Source organism: Archocentrus centrarchus, chromosome 5 (assembly GCF_007364275.1).
Source record: "Archocentrus centrarchus isolate MPI-CPG fArcCen1 chromosome 5, fArcCen1, whole genome shotgun sequence".
NCBI lineage: Eukaryota > Metazoa > Chordata > Actinopteri > Cichliformes > Cichlidae > Archocentrus > Archocentrus centrarchus.
In genome coordinates, this window is record NC_044350.1 from 1,185,457 (window position 1) to 1,202,843 (window position 17,387).

General features: G+C 39.4%; 1 protein-coding gene across 5 annotated transcripts in view; it reads left to right on the forward strand.

Moving 5' to 3' along the window:
- Positions 1–10,502: 10,502 nt before the first annotated feature.
- The window catches only part of LOC115779786 (helicase with zinc finger domain 2), a 38,179-nt gene continuing 31,294 nt past the window's right edge, over positions 10,503–17,387 (forward strand). For 4 of the 5 annotated variants that reach the window (XM_030728585.1, XM_030728587.1, XM_030728588.1 and 1 more), the window contains exon 1: positions 10,503–10,623. The gene's annotated coding sequence lies outside the window, so the exon portion shown is untranslated. Of the gene's footprint in view, positions 10,624–12,883; positions 13,020–17,387 lie in introns of those variants that run through there. The other variant, XM_030728586.1, reaches the window with a different exon arrangement.

Sequence of the window (17,387 nt, forward strand, 5' to 3'; positions counted from 1 at the left end):
TATGCTGGAGGTTTCTTCCTGTTAAATGGGAGTTTTTCCTTCCCTGAGTGCTTGCTCATAGGCGGTTGTTTTGACTGTTGGGTTTTCTCTGTAATTATTGTAGGGTCTTTACCTGCAATACAAAGTGCTGTGAGGTGACTGCTTGTTGCGATTTGGCGCTATATGAATAAAATTGAATTGAATTGAGCTTTCAAACAGCAGCTGAATGACACAGCAAATCCTCCTCCCATTACTTTTTAATGATATGATTATTCAAAAAGCACAGTGGCACGGTGGTTAGCGCTGTTACCTCACAGTAAGAAGGTCCTGGGTTTAAATGCACCCTCTGGCCAGGGCCTTTCTGTGAGGAAGTTGCATCTGGCTTCCTCCCACAGTCTAACATGCAGTTAGTGTGGTTAGGTTAACTGGTGATCCTAAATTGCCCGTGGGTGTGAACTGTCTCTCTTTGTTAGCCCTGCAACAGACGCAACCTGTTCAAGGGTGTACCCTGCCTCTCGCCTCGTGGTAGCTGGGATAGGCTCCATCATTATGTACTCATTATCAAGTATGTTTTATGACAAACACACAAACACAGACAATCACACAAAAGCAACAGAACAAGAGTTTGTTTTTTGTTTTGTATTTTTACAGATGCAGCAGTGGTTGTAGGAGCCTACAACAGAGCTCCTCTTGGCACAGCAAAGGTGTTTGGCACAACAGAGCATTCAGACAATTTTTCTTGCTTAAGCTGTAGGACGTGAAAGGTCAAAGAAAAAAATAAAAGAATTCTGAACGTTATCCCTTGGCACTTAGTCTGCCTATGTATGTCTCCTGGGCCCTTTTCCAGGAAGCATGTTCAACAAACTCTGAGTTTAAAAACAGACTCTGAGTTGATCAACTCTGACATCGGCAACTCTGAGTTTCCTGTTCCAGAACAGCTGATCATAGTTAGTTCAATCAGAGTATGTTCACCCTGAGTTAGAGCATGTGTGAGTAAGGAAAGAAAGTCATCATTAATGGAGCTCTGATACCAGGATTCACTATGGCAACGGGTAAATAAAGAGCAGAGCCTGTGTCAGTGTGGAGCATGACGAGTCACTTTGATCAGCCTGACCCACTCTGTCATCATCACAGACAGAATAAAAGTTTGTTAGAAAATGTATAATTTCTTTTATAAAGTCTGCTGTCATCATTTACACAACTTGAATCGTCATCAGATGAAGCTGAATCCTAAATTTACATTTGATTCATAAAATCTAATTATTCAGCTGCAGCCTGACGGACAAAATGCAGGAGACAGAAAGTAAATGGACTAGATCTTATGTAGTGCTTTTCTACTCAGTCAGAGCACTCAAAGCGCTTACACAACACGTTTTACATTTACCCATGCACACCCATTCATACAAGCACTTCCATGATTAACTAAGCTAAGTGCTTTAATTATCTAACATTCACACACCAACGGTTGTTTCGGAGAGCAACTTGGGGTTAAGTATTTTGCCCAAGGATACATTGGCAGCCTGGAGTAACCAGGAATTGAACCGCTGACCTTTCGCTCAGTAGGTGACCTGCTCTACCTCGTGAACTGCAGCCACCCAAATGTGGAGAAACAGCTCAGACTGGTTTCACTGACCAACCTGTGTGACTGAGACTGAGACAGCAGCAGAGCCTTTTGTTGCTGAAGTTTATGACCATTTAATTGTCTAAATAACAATAAAAATGGAATCTATGGATGGAATAGCAACCTCACTTTGTTCTTTTTTTTTTTTAAGGAAAATTTCATTATTTTTGTCACTACTGGATAATTCTGAGTAATGAGATTTACTGAAAAACTGCTTTAATGTTTCCAGTTTTACCATTTCTAATCTGATCTAAGATCAGCTTCACTGATAGATCACAACTCTCTGACATCAATGGCAGAGCCTGAACTGGATCTGGACCTTATCTGGTCTGAATCAGTGATCCTGAACCTCTAGTTGTTCAGGTGGACTCGGACACAGTTTGCAGATCCGTTATAGAGCCTATGATCACAGATTTATCTGATTTTCAGTGGAAAATATGTCAAGATTCATACTCTGAATTTCAGACATCATAACTTTCAAAATGTTGACATCATTTAAGTCACTTTAAATCCATTTAGTTCAGTTTTCAAGTCTTAAAATCATTTCAGCCTCATCTTCACTCAAACATTCCCTTCATCTCCAGGATCCGGACATTTTTCCATGCAAAGCGTGTTCTTTGTGATGTAACAGTGATGCTACAGTAACTACAGTAAATGTTTCAGAGGAACTGACAGTCTGACAGCTGCAGCTGCTATAAATCCGTGACATCATCGCTGTCACCGTCCTTACAGCCTGTTGACGAGTCAACGGCTGTAAAAGCTTCATGTTACGTACAAAAATAACAAACTAACGTCTAACTGGGATTTCAGAGCTCGTAGAAACATAAACGTCTGCAGATGAATTCACTCCTCTGATGCTCTGACAGCCACTTCATGAACGAGGAAATGAATGGGAGTGTCAGGTGTTTCAGGTGCAGCAGGAGTCAGAGAGATACTTGGTTTGTTGGATAAAACTTGCCAGCAAGCAGGTTGGTTCACAGAGTCTGTTACCTCGGTAACTGACTCAGAGTTGGAGTTAGCTCTCTTTCTGGAACGGAAGACCCGAGTTTCCCTCATTTTAGTGTTAACAAACCCAGAGGTGTAGCTAAACCTGCTTCCTGAAATAGGCCCCTGGTCTGTGTCTGAAGGCAGACTCAATTTCATTTCTCAGCAAATGCAGCACATTTTCTATTAGAATACATTGCATTCATTTTGCAGCAGCTCAGGGAGAAGGAAATACCATTGCAGGTGTGCCCACTAACAGATCCTAATCTCTTTTTGTTTGCTGTGGGGTAGGGAACTCTGTGATGCAAGGCTACACAGGCTCAAAGCCATTTTTATTTATTTTTCCCATGATTTGAAGTGGCATACTTCCATTTTGCTACTCATTTGCATACATCTAAGAAAAGTGGGGAAAAGGTCATATTTTAAATATGTGCTTCCTCTCAGTTTAATGTAGTGTGAACTCCAGTTGTTCTGTATGACAGTAGAAGTAAATATCGTGGGAGTAGGTCCTACATATTGTATTCTTAGCTGTAAGAATAATAATAAACAGTAATAATTTAATTGCTTTTTGTGTTTACAGAAAATGGCAACAAACAAACAAACAACAAACAAAACTGTTGTTACCAGTGAAGCCCAGATGTACAGGTAAAACTGAGTGAGACAGCAAGGCATTCATTTCAGGGACCTTTGACTGTCCAGCTTTCTGACTAAGCAAAATCCTGACATGGATCAAAGCAGTCTAAGAATAGCTTGCTTGATCACTAACATTTTTTCACTGCACAGTTATTTAGATATTGGACGATGCGAGTATACAGATTAAAATAAATAAAAGCCTTTCTTTTAAGAATTGTTTAACACTTCATGAACATGTTTAAATAAATTGTTAAACTTTCATATTGTCATACTTGGCAAACTGTATTGCCATATATGGCCTCTGCTTCATGTCTGGTTGAAGATTTCATCTTAGCTGTGACATATTCTGAGTATACCAGTCTTTGGTGAGCTACTCACATCTGACATCCATCAACATATAGAACAGGAGACATCTGTATATGCAAACATGTGATGTACAGAGTGCAACTGCTGGAAAAACAGGTAGACAAGAGAGGCGAGAGGCAGGTTACGCCCTGTACAAGTTGCCAGCATGCTGCAGGGCTAACAAAGAGAGACAGACAACCATTCACAGTCACATTCACATCTATGGGCAATTTAGACTCACCAATTAACCTAACCTCACATGTCTTTGGAATGGGAGGAATGGGAGGAAACCAAAGTACCAGGAGCAAACCTACACAAACATGGGGAGAGTACACAAACTCCACACAGAAAGGCCCGGCCAAGGTGGATTCAAACTAGGACCTTTTTGTTGTGAGGCAAGAGTGCTACTCTTCTGTTTCCTTTTTGGTAAACCCCACACATTCTAAAGTGGAAATACATATTCTGATAACAAGTAAATAAGTTCAAGTACATAAACTCATGAAATAAACTCAAATCCTGAGCCAAACAAGGTCTAATTAAAGTAGTTTCAACTTAAACCGGTTTAGTGTGGGTTTTTCATTATTCCTGTCACGGCTGCATTAAGTTTTTTAGGGACTTCGGTGGATTCTCTTTTACACATGGACTAATGGAAACCATGACACTTAAGTTGATCATAATGACAAAAACTGTAAAACCATGACCTATAATTGAAATTCTGCCTTAAAAGCCGAATTTTCCAGTTTAAATGTACAGTTCTGTTCAGTCATCGGGTTGGCTATAAAAGGAGTTCCTCAAAGCCTGAGAAAATGACCGCGGTGATGTGGACACTACAACAATGTTGAGTCATCAGATAAAGGGCAACCTTCACTGCTCGGGCTTCACTGACTCAAAGCAATATCTCATTTAGCATTTCTTTCAACATTCATTGTGAAAAACAGAAGTGTGTGCTTGGTGTTTATATTCTATATTCTTCTTCTTTAATCTATAAATTACATTTACTGCAGCATTTACTATTTCAGCATCTTCAGTGATTTGAAAGAAGTATAGATTTGTTTTCTAAACTGCCATAAAACACAAAGTGAGCCACATGTTCAGCTTTGGATAGGTTGCTGGATTGTTGGAAATTTTATTTCAGTGTCCATCCCTGCTCATAATGGCTGCTAAGAAGTATTTACTCCATTTACTCCAAAGCAGACTGGCAAAGTGTCCTACAAGGACACTTTATATGGTTGGCACACACAGGTTGTAGCCTTATTTGAAGCACTCCTGTGAAGGAAAAGGACATTTGACTTAACCAAATGAAAGTTGGACCAGATCTTCATCCTCTCATGGCTATTTGAGTGTGTGTGGGAGTTTGCCCATCCAGTCTACATGTATTTTGTGGACTTGGAGAAGGATACTCTAAGGGACCCTTTGTCCCTTGGAGTATCCTGTGGGGTGCTTCGGGAGTATGGGGTGTCTGGCTGAATGTTTCGGGCAATTCAGTCTGTGTACAACTACAGTGAGAGCTTATGTGAGAGCCGGCAGTAAGTTGGACGTGTTTCCTGCGGGTGTTGGACTTCATCAGGACTGCCCTTTGTCATGATCCTGTTCGTAATTTTTATGGACATAATTTCTAGGTGTACCCAAGGCTTCCACCTTGGTGGTCTCAGAATCTCATCTCTGCTTTTTGCAGATGATGCAGTCCTGTTGGCTTCATCAGGTGGTGGCCTCCAGCTCGCAGTGGAATGGTTCGCAGCTGAGTGTGAAGCAGCTTGGATGAGACTTAGCACCTCTAACTCCGTGGACGGGTCCTCTCCGGCTCAGGGACGAGTTGCTGCCCCAGGTGGAGGAGTTTACGTATCTCAGGGTCTTGTTTACGAGTGACAGGAGAAGGCAGCGGGAGATTGACAGGTGGAGTGGGGCTGCTTCTGCAGTGATGCTTACGCTGCATTGGTCTGTTGTGGTTAAGAGGGAGCTGAATGCCAAAGCAAAGCTGTTGATTTACCAGTCTATAACCCTGCTAGGGGTGTGCGATATATATCATTTACGATAATATCATAATTGCCGTGTTAACAATGTGCGAGTTGACGTTATCGAGTATGCTAATGAGGAAAAAACAACAATCAAAATGCCTCGACTCCACGCGCTCACTACTTTATGCTTTAGTATAGTTTGCTATGCGTGCGCATCGAGAGCGCCCATACTGTGTGCTAGCATAGCTGCCTAAACAACACACCTAAAGCTGGAAAAGACTGAACACACTGAGGGAAAGAAGTGCAGGCATCGCCAGCCTTGGAGTCTACTGCCTTAGATTTAATTCCAAGGCGAGGAGGTAGTTTGGATTTGAAAAGACTGACATTGATCAAAAAACAGCAGTTTGCAGACTTTGTAAAAAGCGGATAGCTTGACAACTAACCTGTTCCATCATCATCGAGTATGAGGAATATGAAAAGTTTTGGGAACCCGCTGTCAAGACAAACCTAAATCAGCTAAGGTGTCTGGCAAAACAGACAGTCATCAAACTTTAGCGAGTTTATGTGGTTCATGCATCTGACTAGGATGCCTCCTGGGTGCCTCTTGGGTGGGTGAGGTGTTCCCATGTTCTTTTAGGAAGAGGCCCTGGTGTAGAGGTCCTGGAGCAGACCCAGGGCACGCTGAAGATATTATATTTCTCAGCTGGCCTGGGAATGCATTGGGGTCCCCCCCAGATGAGCTGGAGGAGGTGGCTGGGAAGAGGGACGTCTGGGCTTCTCTGCTTAGGCTGCTGCCTCTGCGACCCAGCCTTGAATAAGTGGAAGAAGATGGATGAATGGATGGATGGCATTGCATGCATTTTCATTGTTATGCAGACAATGCCCAGCATTATCTATCCATTAAGCCAGATGACACCCATCAATTAGTTACACTGCAGGAATGTCTTAAAGACATAATGGACTGGATGACCTCTAATTCCCTGCTTCTAAATTTAGATAGAACTAAAGTTATGGTACTCGGCCCCTGCCTGTGTGGGTTTCCTCCAGGAACTCCTGCTTACTCCCACAGTCCAAAGGCATATTTCTGTTAGCTTAATTGGTAATTCTAAACTGTCTCTGGTTAAAATGCAGATAAAGTGCTTGAGTGTATAGATTATTGTCATGGATCCAGCTGCCTTGCTCTCTGTGTCTGCTACTCTGGTCTTTCTGTTAACCAATCCTTGTGTTTTAGAGGGAGACCTCCTCCCATCCACAGTTGCCTGTGACCCGACCAGTTCTGCAGCTGCTGGCGGTTTGATCATCATCTGGCCTATTTAAGTAGAGGAGGTCCTACACTCGACGCCGGATTGTTACTTACCCCCCTGACAGTTGAGAAGCAGGCTGACCGTCTGTCTCCTGGAAAGCTGGAGTGCAAGCCACAGCGTGAATGAGCAGCAGTGGAGTGTGGTCAAGGATCAGATCAAGAGAGGCATTCTGTTTTATGGTGGAGCATCCCAGGGGAGTCCTGCCCTCCACCCATTGCCAACAAATCTCAGTTAAACATTCGCACTGTAAATAAAGCCCTTGAAGTGTCACTCACCCTCTGCATTTTTGAGTCCTCTCTCCACCATGACAATTATATGCTGTGTGCTGTGTAAATGTATGGCTATGTATGGGCCTTGCATCAAAAGCACTGAGTGATTGATATAAAAGTGTTATAAGAAATAATATAGTATCAAATATATAACGCCAAAAATACAATAATGTTTTCCATTTTGTCTTGTGAAACAAGTCCAATCCACATCTTGTTCACCAGATTTTCAAATACCGTGAGATTCTGCAGTTTGCATCGAGTGTATTTCATCCCTCCATATCCTTTTGCATTTCCACTGCATAGTAGAGTAATAATGTAAACTATGTGTGTGAGCGCCGATGGGTGGGATTAAGCCCCATAATTATCATATTCAAGCTGCTGCTGCTGACGCAAAAGACAAGAAATGAAACTTGTTGAGCAAGGGTGTGTGCAACTATACACAAAGATCCACGACAGCTGTTGTGATGCCGACACCTCCAGCCATGGTGAGTGCACGTGTTACTACTTATGGTGGGCGAGTAACATGTCAGCACTTCATACGTTTTTTTTTTATTTAAATTCTTTAAAAAAAAAAAAAAATTAAATAAACTCGACAAAATTGGGGTGACAAGTATAATTCCTATGCAGTGAGCAAGGAGGAAAACACTCACCTATCTCGGGAATGGGGAACTATGGTTGAAGCTACGGTATGAAACTACGGTGAACCCTCACCCCTACCCCCAAGTTAACCGCCCGTAGAATAACGTTGCGCTTTTATACCACGTAATACGGTACGGCTGCCGGTCGACCTGAAAACACATTATATCAAGCATGTGGACTTACTTTAGACACAGAATGCAATTCCACTCTGTGTTATGTGCAACAAATAATTAGGTTAAAAAAAAAAAAAGCATAAGTAGATAAGTAAATACAATGTTTTCCAAAACAGAGAAATACTTAATTAAACTGAATTAAATCAAATTAAACTGAAGAAGATCTTATCCACCTGAAGCATCAAGGATTGTTTCGGGCCATCTAATTTTTAGTCTTCCCAAATTTCATCTTTGGTTTCTCTGGGAATGCTTTCATTACTACTTTGTCCATATAAAGTTAAGCACTATGATTATTCTATACATTTTCATTATGTCAAATATTACAAAAAAAAAAAAAAACCAACAATTTCATAATAAAAAGCTCTAAAAAAATCTCAATTTTCCGAATGTTTTTATGAAATGAAATTCAGGCGTTACCATACCATTATGACCATTACCCTGCAGCTAGACCCATCACGTTGACATGGATATGGCATCACTCCTCCTCTGAGTCTGACATCCACCCAGTCTGTTTTGTTGTGACATGTCCTTCTCATTTTGAAGTATTCCCTGTGTGACCAGAACATCTGACTTTAATGACACTTCATTTACAGGGATTTCTAAAATGTAGACAAAAGTGTGTTTTTCTCAAGCAGATTTTGACGTCTGAGCCATTACTATTTAGAATAACCATGTGCTCCCTGTCAAATTAGACCCACATATGATGTGAATTTGATCATGTTCTTAAAGCTGTGCTTTGGTATTTATGTTTTTTAATTGTAAAAGATCATATATTCACTTTGAGCGTTCACCAGCACTCCAAAAAGGTATGTCAGACATTGTATGGAAAATGCCCTGTGTTATATATTTATAGAAGTGTAAATAATAAATAAACCTCTAAGCAGATTTCTTGAAATGACTGTCATTGCAATATTTGTAAATAGCTGATGAACAGGATGCTGCGAACCATGTTGTAACGTGGTCAGATGTAGACACTCACTGAATGAAAATCAGGAATTTCAATATGTGACATCAAATAAACCATCATGGTTCATAAGACAAACACAAACCCTGGTTCGATGTTATTTATTCTGCTTCTTCCGCTGAGATGATGTCATCTGTATCTTACCTTCAGTGACAGTTCTGCAAAGCAAATTAAGAAAAACGAGTCCATCTTGTTTTTCTACAACTGATGAACATGGAATTTAGTCGTCTTCCATGATCTCCACCCACCTGTACACATACAGCTCCCTTCTTTAAGTGAAACCCCATTCAGCTACCAATCCATCATTATAATCCATATTCCCAGTCATTCTCTGCTTTCTAAAATTATCATACCTTTACACCTTTATTAATCACATTCTGTGAAGATGCCTAAGTAACCTGCACGTGCAACTTTTTAAGACAGCATTTATTACCTGTGTTTATGAAGGTATTAAGAGAACTAGTTAAAGACAATATGAAGAGCATGTCAAGTGACAGAGTGTGAAAACCATGGTGCTGTCACTGGGTCACCTTTTCTATTACACTGCAGAGTGAATAATAACTTTACATTGTACAGGTAAAAGAGCCCAATTACCAGAATCTTTGGGCTGCATCGTCAGACTTTTCCTTCTGTGCAGATTTTTTTGTTGGCTCCACCAAATACAGACAACTGTCTGCTGCATTGATGTACTCTGATAGATTCATTAAACAATTCAGAAAAATGCATGAATTATGTAGACAGCAACATTAAGCATATTGTTGAGTAACAAGTGTTTTTGTACTACCCAGAAATTTCCAGTGTATATTTGCAATTTTTACAAATGAGCAAACAAGCGATAAATGACCCTTTGTAGTTGTCAAAGTTTATGTGGGACACATTAAAAAATTATTGTAAATTTCAGGCATAACTTTTAAAATTCATTACAATATTTTTGTTTATCACACTGCACGAACATTTTAAATGGCTTAAAGCACTAAATTAGCTCCTTTTTGGGGGGGTGGGGGGTCGGGATTACCCTTGTCAAATGACCTTTGGCAGACTGTGCCTTCTGATCATTTCCCTCTTCCCAAAGAGGATCACGTCACATGTGAACTGTACAGCTGTTTGAGATGAAAGTCAGTCCATGTACAGTGGAGGTCAAGCTGAGTAGGAATCAGGTTAAAGACCTCCGTCACCTTTAGCAGTGCTCCTATAAATACAATTCAAAAATGTCAGTTTGAGTAATACAGTGCAGTATCCATTAATAATTCATTTCTATATTAACAGTTTGGGGTGATACAGTTACACATTTGCAAAGCTATTTAGAGGCTTGACATTTTTTTTTTAATGAAATATGTATTAAAATGGTCAAAATTGCAGGATAAGACTTCCGGTGTGTCTTTAGGTCGACCGGCAGCCGTACCGTAATATGTGGTATATAAGCGCAACGTAATTCTACGCGCGGCTCGCTTGACTTCGAAAATGAAGGCTCACTTGACCAGGACGTTTCAGACTAAACGTCCAGGAACAGCACAATGTATGCAGGAAACTACAGTTACTTGGAAGACTATTATTGTTTTGGGTCATTACATCAGCGAGCATTTGTTTATGTGCGTGAGCGCCGGTGGGTGGAGTTAAGCCCCATAATTATCATATTCAACCTGCTGATACTGACGTAAAAGATGAGAAATGAAACTTAAGTGAGGAAGGGTGTGTGCAACAGCACGACGGTACACAAAGATCCGCGACAGCCGGTGGGGCCGACACCTGCAGCCAAGGTGAGTGCACGAGTTGCTGTCCAAACCCTACTGTTGTCGGGACTCACGTTAGGGTCAGTCAGTTTAAGTATTATTATTATTATTATTATTATTATTACTGCTAGGAGTACCTGTTGTGGCATTAGCTGTGGGCAACTTGCCGGTCAGCTGTAAACATGAATGTAGATTTAATTTAATTTATTTATTCATTTTTGGAGAGGCAAGGGTATAATTGTATTCAGCATGTCTTGATGGGTGTTGAATTGTTTATTAAACGTTGCTAAACCGGATGTTATTCTCACACTCTAGTAACTGGAACTGTTTGATACAATGACCTCATTCTATGCCATGGTTACGCCTGGTGTTGTTTTAAAGATGTGTAACTTCGCCATCTAGTGGACTTCGGACCCCTTCACTTTGCTCTTATGTGGTCATTTATTACCCGGTTGTTTGAAAATGTTGATCTTTTTTCATGACATTTAATTTCACCTGGTGCTTTGGTATTTTAATGTAATAGGAAGTATTAAAAACACCTCCTGGTGTTGAAAAATTCTGGAAATCTTGGTATCAAATATATTCTTTTCTTATCTATTAAAACATTGTACTGTTAAAAAAAAAATTGTAAAAATCTATCCATCCATTCTCTCATCCTTATCAGGGTCGCAGGAGGGCTGGAGCCTTTTCCAGCTGACATAGGGTGAGAGGCAGGGCACACCCTGTAATAAAATAAATTATTATTATTGTAATAAATTTATAGGGCACCCTAAACAGATTTGAATGTGAATGTGTACTGCACTGCATGTATGCAAAATGTACATGCTGTTACACTGTAAACAGTGGCAGTGGAGCAATTTCTCATCTGAATAGCCAGTTTTGTGCCAGAAAGTAATTTCCGGTATTTGCCAAAAACAGATTATTGCTGGTATTTATATTGTTATAAATGCCTCGTTGACCTATAATCTGTCAAGCATATCACAAACATTATCTCTCATGAATGATATCAACTCATTTTGAGTCATAAAAACATTCCTTTCACATGTTAGAAGCTGCAGTCAGTTTTTGGCAACACTGGTGGCCAGTGTTGCCAACTTAGCAACTTTGTCACTTGGCCTTTTCAGACCCCCCCACCCTAGCGACTTTCACTTAGTTGCAAAAGCCAGCGGGGGTTCTTACTGGGGATAGTGAGCCTCGACCGCCCAATCAGCTGACAACTGGCGAGGTGAGTGGCTATTAGACCAGCAGGAAGAGGCATCTCTGCAAACATCAGAGCCCTTTTTGCAGTTAAGCAATATCTAGATAAATCGATCAGATATTTGAGGTTTACGCATCTATATTATCACCTAAAACATCATAAAAGATACTTTTGTCTCACAGAAACAGTAATATTTGACACTTTTTGGCTGTTCTCCTGCACTGTTGCAGCTTTTGTTTGACAATTTCTTGCAATGCAGTGGGATAGAGTAGACCAAAAGGATGCAGCTGATGTGTCCTTCAAATCTGGGCAAAAGGAGGATGCATTTGTTGGCCGCAGTTGGAGGTGCCTTCGAATTGGGACAGCCCATGTTGCCTCGCTGTAACATAATTGGCCTTCAAATGCAGCCTTGAAAGGATGCTGCCTCTGAATTTGAGCACACCTTGTGAATGAATAAATACCTAAACCTCAAATATCTGCTCATTTTATCAAGCTATTGCTTAATTGCAAAAGTGTCCACTGGTGTAACAGCCACTTGCCTCACCAGCTGTTAGCTGATCGCGTAGTTGAGGTTCACTATACTCGAAGAGAAGGTTACAAAAATTGAGAGGTGCATGACTGGCAGAAACAGCAGTGGGAGTGATGTCAGTTTGATGTCAGCTTTGCCATCCAGTGCCATTTCCGAGGCAGGTCCTTAAGGAGTCCATCTAGGAGATGCGGCTAGACTAAATAGTTCTAGTCATACTACTACACCCTGTTTGCAAATTATTTAAACAAAAAGCTAATTTCAGATTTCTGAAGATGACTTCTACATAGTCAGTCATGTAAAGATCACTCAAAAAAGCAACATAGTTTATCAGAAAAAAATTACAAAAATTATTTTCTTGCCTTTGTATTTTCAGCCCTCTTGAAAATACCACCATATTGAGTTTTCACACGGCTAATGAAGTTTTCAAAAAAGTAATCATAAAAGTACATACCTGGGAACGATTTCCCTGTAATGTTAAGTCAACTTCTGCACTATATGTATTCCACATAGATCCTGTATATATAGTATTATTATTAATGTGGCTGTCTTCAAGCAGTGTGTGAGCAGCCAAAGCAAGCAAGTGATAAAAACATGTGGTCTTCCATCCCAAACATGATTACCTGCTCTGCCATCCCTGTGCCTCATGAAAGCTTCCTCTAACACCTTGAGCTGTACTGCGCTACAATATCACTGTAGGTAAGCGGTGCAGCCATGTGGATCTCAAAAAACTAGGCAACACTTGAATAATCTTAATTTTGGTTTTTGGCATGGTTTTGAATCCAGCCCTCAGAGGGCTGATGATTTTGGTTTCTGCTCACTGCTGTTGCAACTTTTTGTTCTCAGCAAATTACAAAATGTACAAACCCAATTTTGAAAAAGTTGACACTGTGTAAATGTAAATAAAAACAATACAATGATTTGCAAATCTCATCAACCCATATTTTACTCACAGTAGAATATAGACAAGATATCAAATGTTTAAACTGAAAAAAGGTATAATTTTAAGAAAGACAACATTCCTCTCCCAAAGGTCCAGCAACTGCTCTCCTCAGTTCCCAAACATTTACACTGTTACAGTTTTTCTCAATTGCCAAGACACATTTCTTGAAGCCATCAAAACTCAGTTTTCAAACTACATTTACCAAACCTCTGACTCTTCCTGCAAAACCAAACTATTGCCTCAAAACAGTTCAAACAGTGCTCAAAAGCAAACAGTGTTGTCAGATCAGACCCCGAGTCAGTCAAAATGAAAAACACTGCTGAACAGTCATTACACACAACATAGAAAAAAGGAAAACACAACGATCAGATCATAAAGTCTTTAGAGAAAATCTTTACTGTTCACAAAAATGCTTTTTCAAAACAAAACTCCTGTTTAGCAATTGTAGTACACACACACACACACACACACACACACACACACACACACACACACACACATATATATATATATATATATATATATATATATATATATATATATGGCTTATATTGCTTTCTTCATATCATTAGCCACATGTGTGATCAATTTTGAGTTGCTGTGTTTAAGTTGAGACATCTGTGCTTTCACTGAGTTTCACTTTTGCTACCTGTGCTTATCATTATCAACCCAAGTGCATCACAATGCAAAATGTGTTTTAGTGAGTGAAAATATGTTTGCAAGTTGTGTCTAACTAGGTGAAAAGTGCTTAAGGTTCTGCCAAAAAGGTGACCATTTCAATAAATGGGTTCAGGGCACTGAGCATTAGGTTCAGACAACAGGGTTTATAGTGTTTGGGCAATTGAGAAAAACTGTATTCCAAACCCTGCCAATACACATAAGCCAAAAACAATTAATGATTGGGACAAACTCTTGGCAGTATACTTTGGGTCATTAATTTATCCTTCGTTTTTACAGTATTTTGCTGAATATAAGCAGAAAGTATACATCTGTACACAGCATTGCCTCCACCATCTTTGACAGTTGAGGTAGCATGTTTCTGATGATGATCTGTACCTTTTCTTCTCCATGCTTTTCTCTTGCCATCATTTTGGTACAGAAGACTCTTTCAGGTGTTGTTTTAGGTGACCTTCCTGTTTCTGAGTGTTTCTGAGTTTGCTGTAAACCTTCTGTTACAATGCACAAATACATCTGCCGATAGTAGCTGACAGCATTTCTGATATTGATATATGGTTGATAAATGAAAAATTAAAAAATTAAAAATGTAAAGAGCTAGGGTAATCACTCCTTAGCCGTGTTATGAGTTATGAGATTTAATGTAGCATGACAAACGTTAACATGACTTGTTAAAATATAAAACAGGATTATTTTTAAACTGTACTGTTATCTTAGTAAGGTTTCATAAATAATTATGCATAACAAATGTTAGGAAATCATATATCTAACTTTTAAATCACTAAATATAAACATTGGTACTGGTCTTGAAAAATCCTATATGGGTCAGACAATAGTGACATTCGTGATCGTAGACTGCCCCCTCGGGAGTGTTCTTGATCTGTGCTGCATGTTCTGAAGAGATGTTTCATAACCAGGGAAAGGATTCTGCAATCTTCCACTTTAGTTATCACCTGTGGTCTTCTTTTTTGTTGTTGCTGAGCTGGCCAGTACATTCCTTCTTAATAATGTACCAGATTGTTGATTTTTCCACCTATCATTTAGACAATGATGTTCATCTTTAAAACAGGACAGGAGAAAAAAAAAAAAAATTAAGCATCATCCACCCAGCCATCAACTTGAATTTGCTTTAATAGATCAAGTGAGATTCCTACCAATAATTTATATTAGATTTTAAAATCTAATTACTCAGCTGTAACTGGACAGGGACAAAATGCAGATGATGGTAACTGCAGATAAGACAGTTTAATTATGGACTTTTGATAGTAGTCAGACCCAGTAAGATTTTGGTAATTTGCAGTGGGGAAAAAGAGTCAAACTTTGAATTTTATATAAAAGAAATGTTGCTCAACCAAAAATATGTGAATGCACTTCACCAAGAAATACTGTCAGAATACATTGAGAATATCTTCAGCCTGGATTCAAAGACTTACAAAGACAAATATCATCTCCAACATGATGACAGCAGTATGCGGCGCTGTACTGTAGCTCTAAACTTCTCTAGGCATTCCTTGATTAATCTGATGTGCATCATTTTCTGTTGTGTTCTACATATAAGAAAATGATACATTGATAAGAATAAGCCTTCAGCTGATCCCAAATGCTGCAGCTAGAGTACTGACAGGGAGTAGAAAGAGAGAGCAGATTTCTCCTATATTGGCTTCTCTTCATTGGCTCCCTGTTAAATCTAGAATAGAATTTAAATTCTTCTTCTCACATACAAGGTTCTGAATAATCAGGCCCCATCTTATCTTAAAGATCTTATAGCACCGTATCACCCCAATAGAGCACTTTGCTATCGGACTGCTGGCTTACTTGTGGTTCCTAGGATACTTAAGAGTAGAATGGGAGGCAGAGCCTTCAGCTTTCAGGCCCCTCTTCTGTGGAACCAGCTCCCAATTTGGATTCAGGAGACAGACACCCTCTCTATTTTTAAGATTAGGCTGAAAAGGCTTAAAAGTTGCAACTAGTTTGGATCTCAGTCCTGGTGCAGTAGGTAACAAGAAGCACTCTGAGACCACAAACCTCCAAAGCAGCTCACTCTCTGGGCAGTGTCTACTTTTACAGGAATAGCATTGTGTTTTTTATGTATTCATTTTGTTTTCTTTGTTCTTTTAAATGTACTTTAAAAAGTTTGTAGTGCAGTAAAAATCAGAAAAGGGTAGAATGACAGATGTTTACTTTCATTACACAAGCATTACTGTACATGTATAGGAGTAGGTGATGGATAATAGGCACCAATTTGTAAATCACTGGACATGAATAACTAATGAAGAGCTTAGTATATAATATTATACTCTAGTATATTTCTAACTAACTAGGCAGCTCATTCTCTTTCTCTTAGCAATACTTTCTTTAAAGATAGAACAGATTTTGGGGTCAACTTGAAAGAAAGGCAGATGTGAAATGTAAAAGTGAGGTCAGAGGTCAAATGTGACATGATATTTGGATGGAAACTATAACATGATGTTTAGAATCCCCATCATTCCCTATATGTCCATATGTTGACAATACAAACAGTGGCAGTAGGAAACATAGTTTTAAATAGCTTTATATACCATTATTATCACTTTGACCTTCAGATCACTTTATTAACCTTGAAGGGGATGTCAGGAGTCAAATGTGACATCATAATTTCAATCTTTATATGCTACAATCTTTATATGCTACACATCACAATTATAATTATCATAGTTTCTCAGTTATAAATCTTTTTGTCAATTTTCAATCAATAAATCATTAAGTTGACCTTGAAGACCTTGGTGGATATAAGGCAAATTTTAATGGATTGTTAGCATAACCCCATTCTACATTCCTACAAAGATTTATCAGAATTCATTCAAAACCTTTGAAACTATGATGTTTACAGACACACATTCATGCAAAAACAGAACCTCCTTATTGGTGGTAGATAACACCAGTGTGATCTAGATCCAAGTTGCATGAACACTTGGAGCTGACTTTCATTGAAATATGGGACATCTTGTACAGTATGCAATAATAGTAGTTTTGAAATGAAATGTATGCCCATATCATTATTGTAAATGCACTAGTTCTTATATAGCACTTTTCTACTCTGTCTGAGCACTCAAAGTGCTTATACAACATGTTTACATTTACCCCACTCATTCATACAAGCACCTCCTCGATTATTTAAGCTAAGTGCTTTTTTTAATTATCTAACATTCACACTCCAACGATTGCGTCGGAGAGCAACTTGGGGTTAAGTATCTTGCCCAAGGATACATTGCATGCAGCCTGGAGTAGCCAGGAATTGAACCGCTGACCTTCTGATCAGTAGGGGACCTGCTCTACCTCCTGAGCTACAGCTACCCCAATTGTAGGGTCTTTACCTTACAATACAAAGTGCCTTGAGGCATCTGTTTGTTGTGATTTGGTGCTATATAAATAAATTTGAATTTAGTCATTGCTTCCCTTCACTTCCCCAA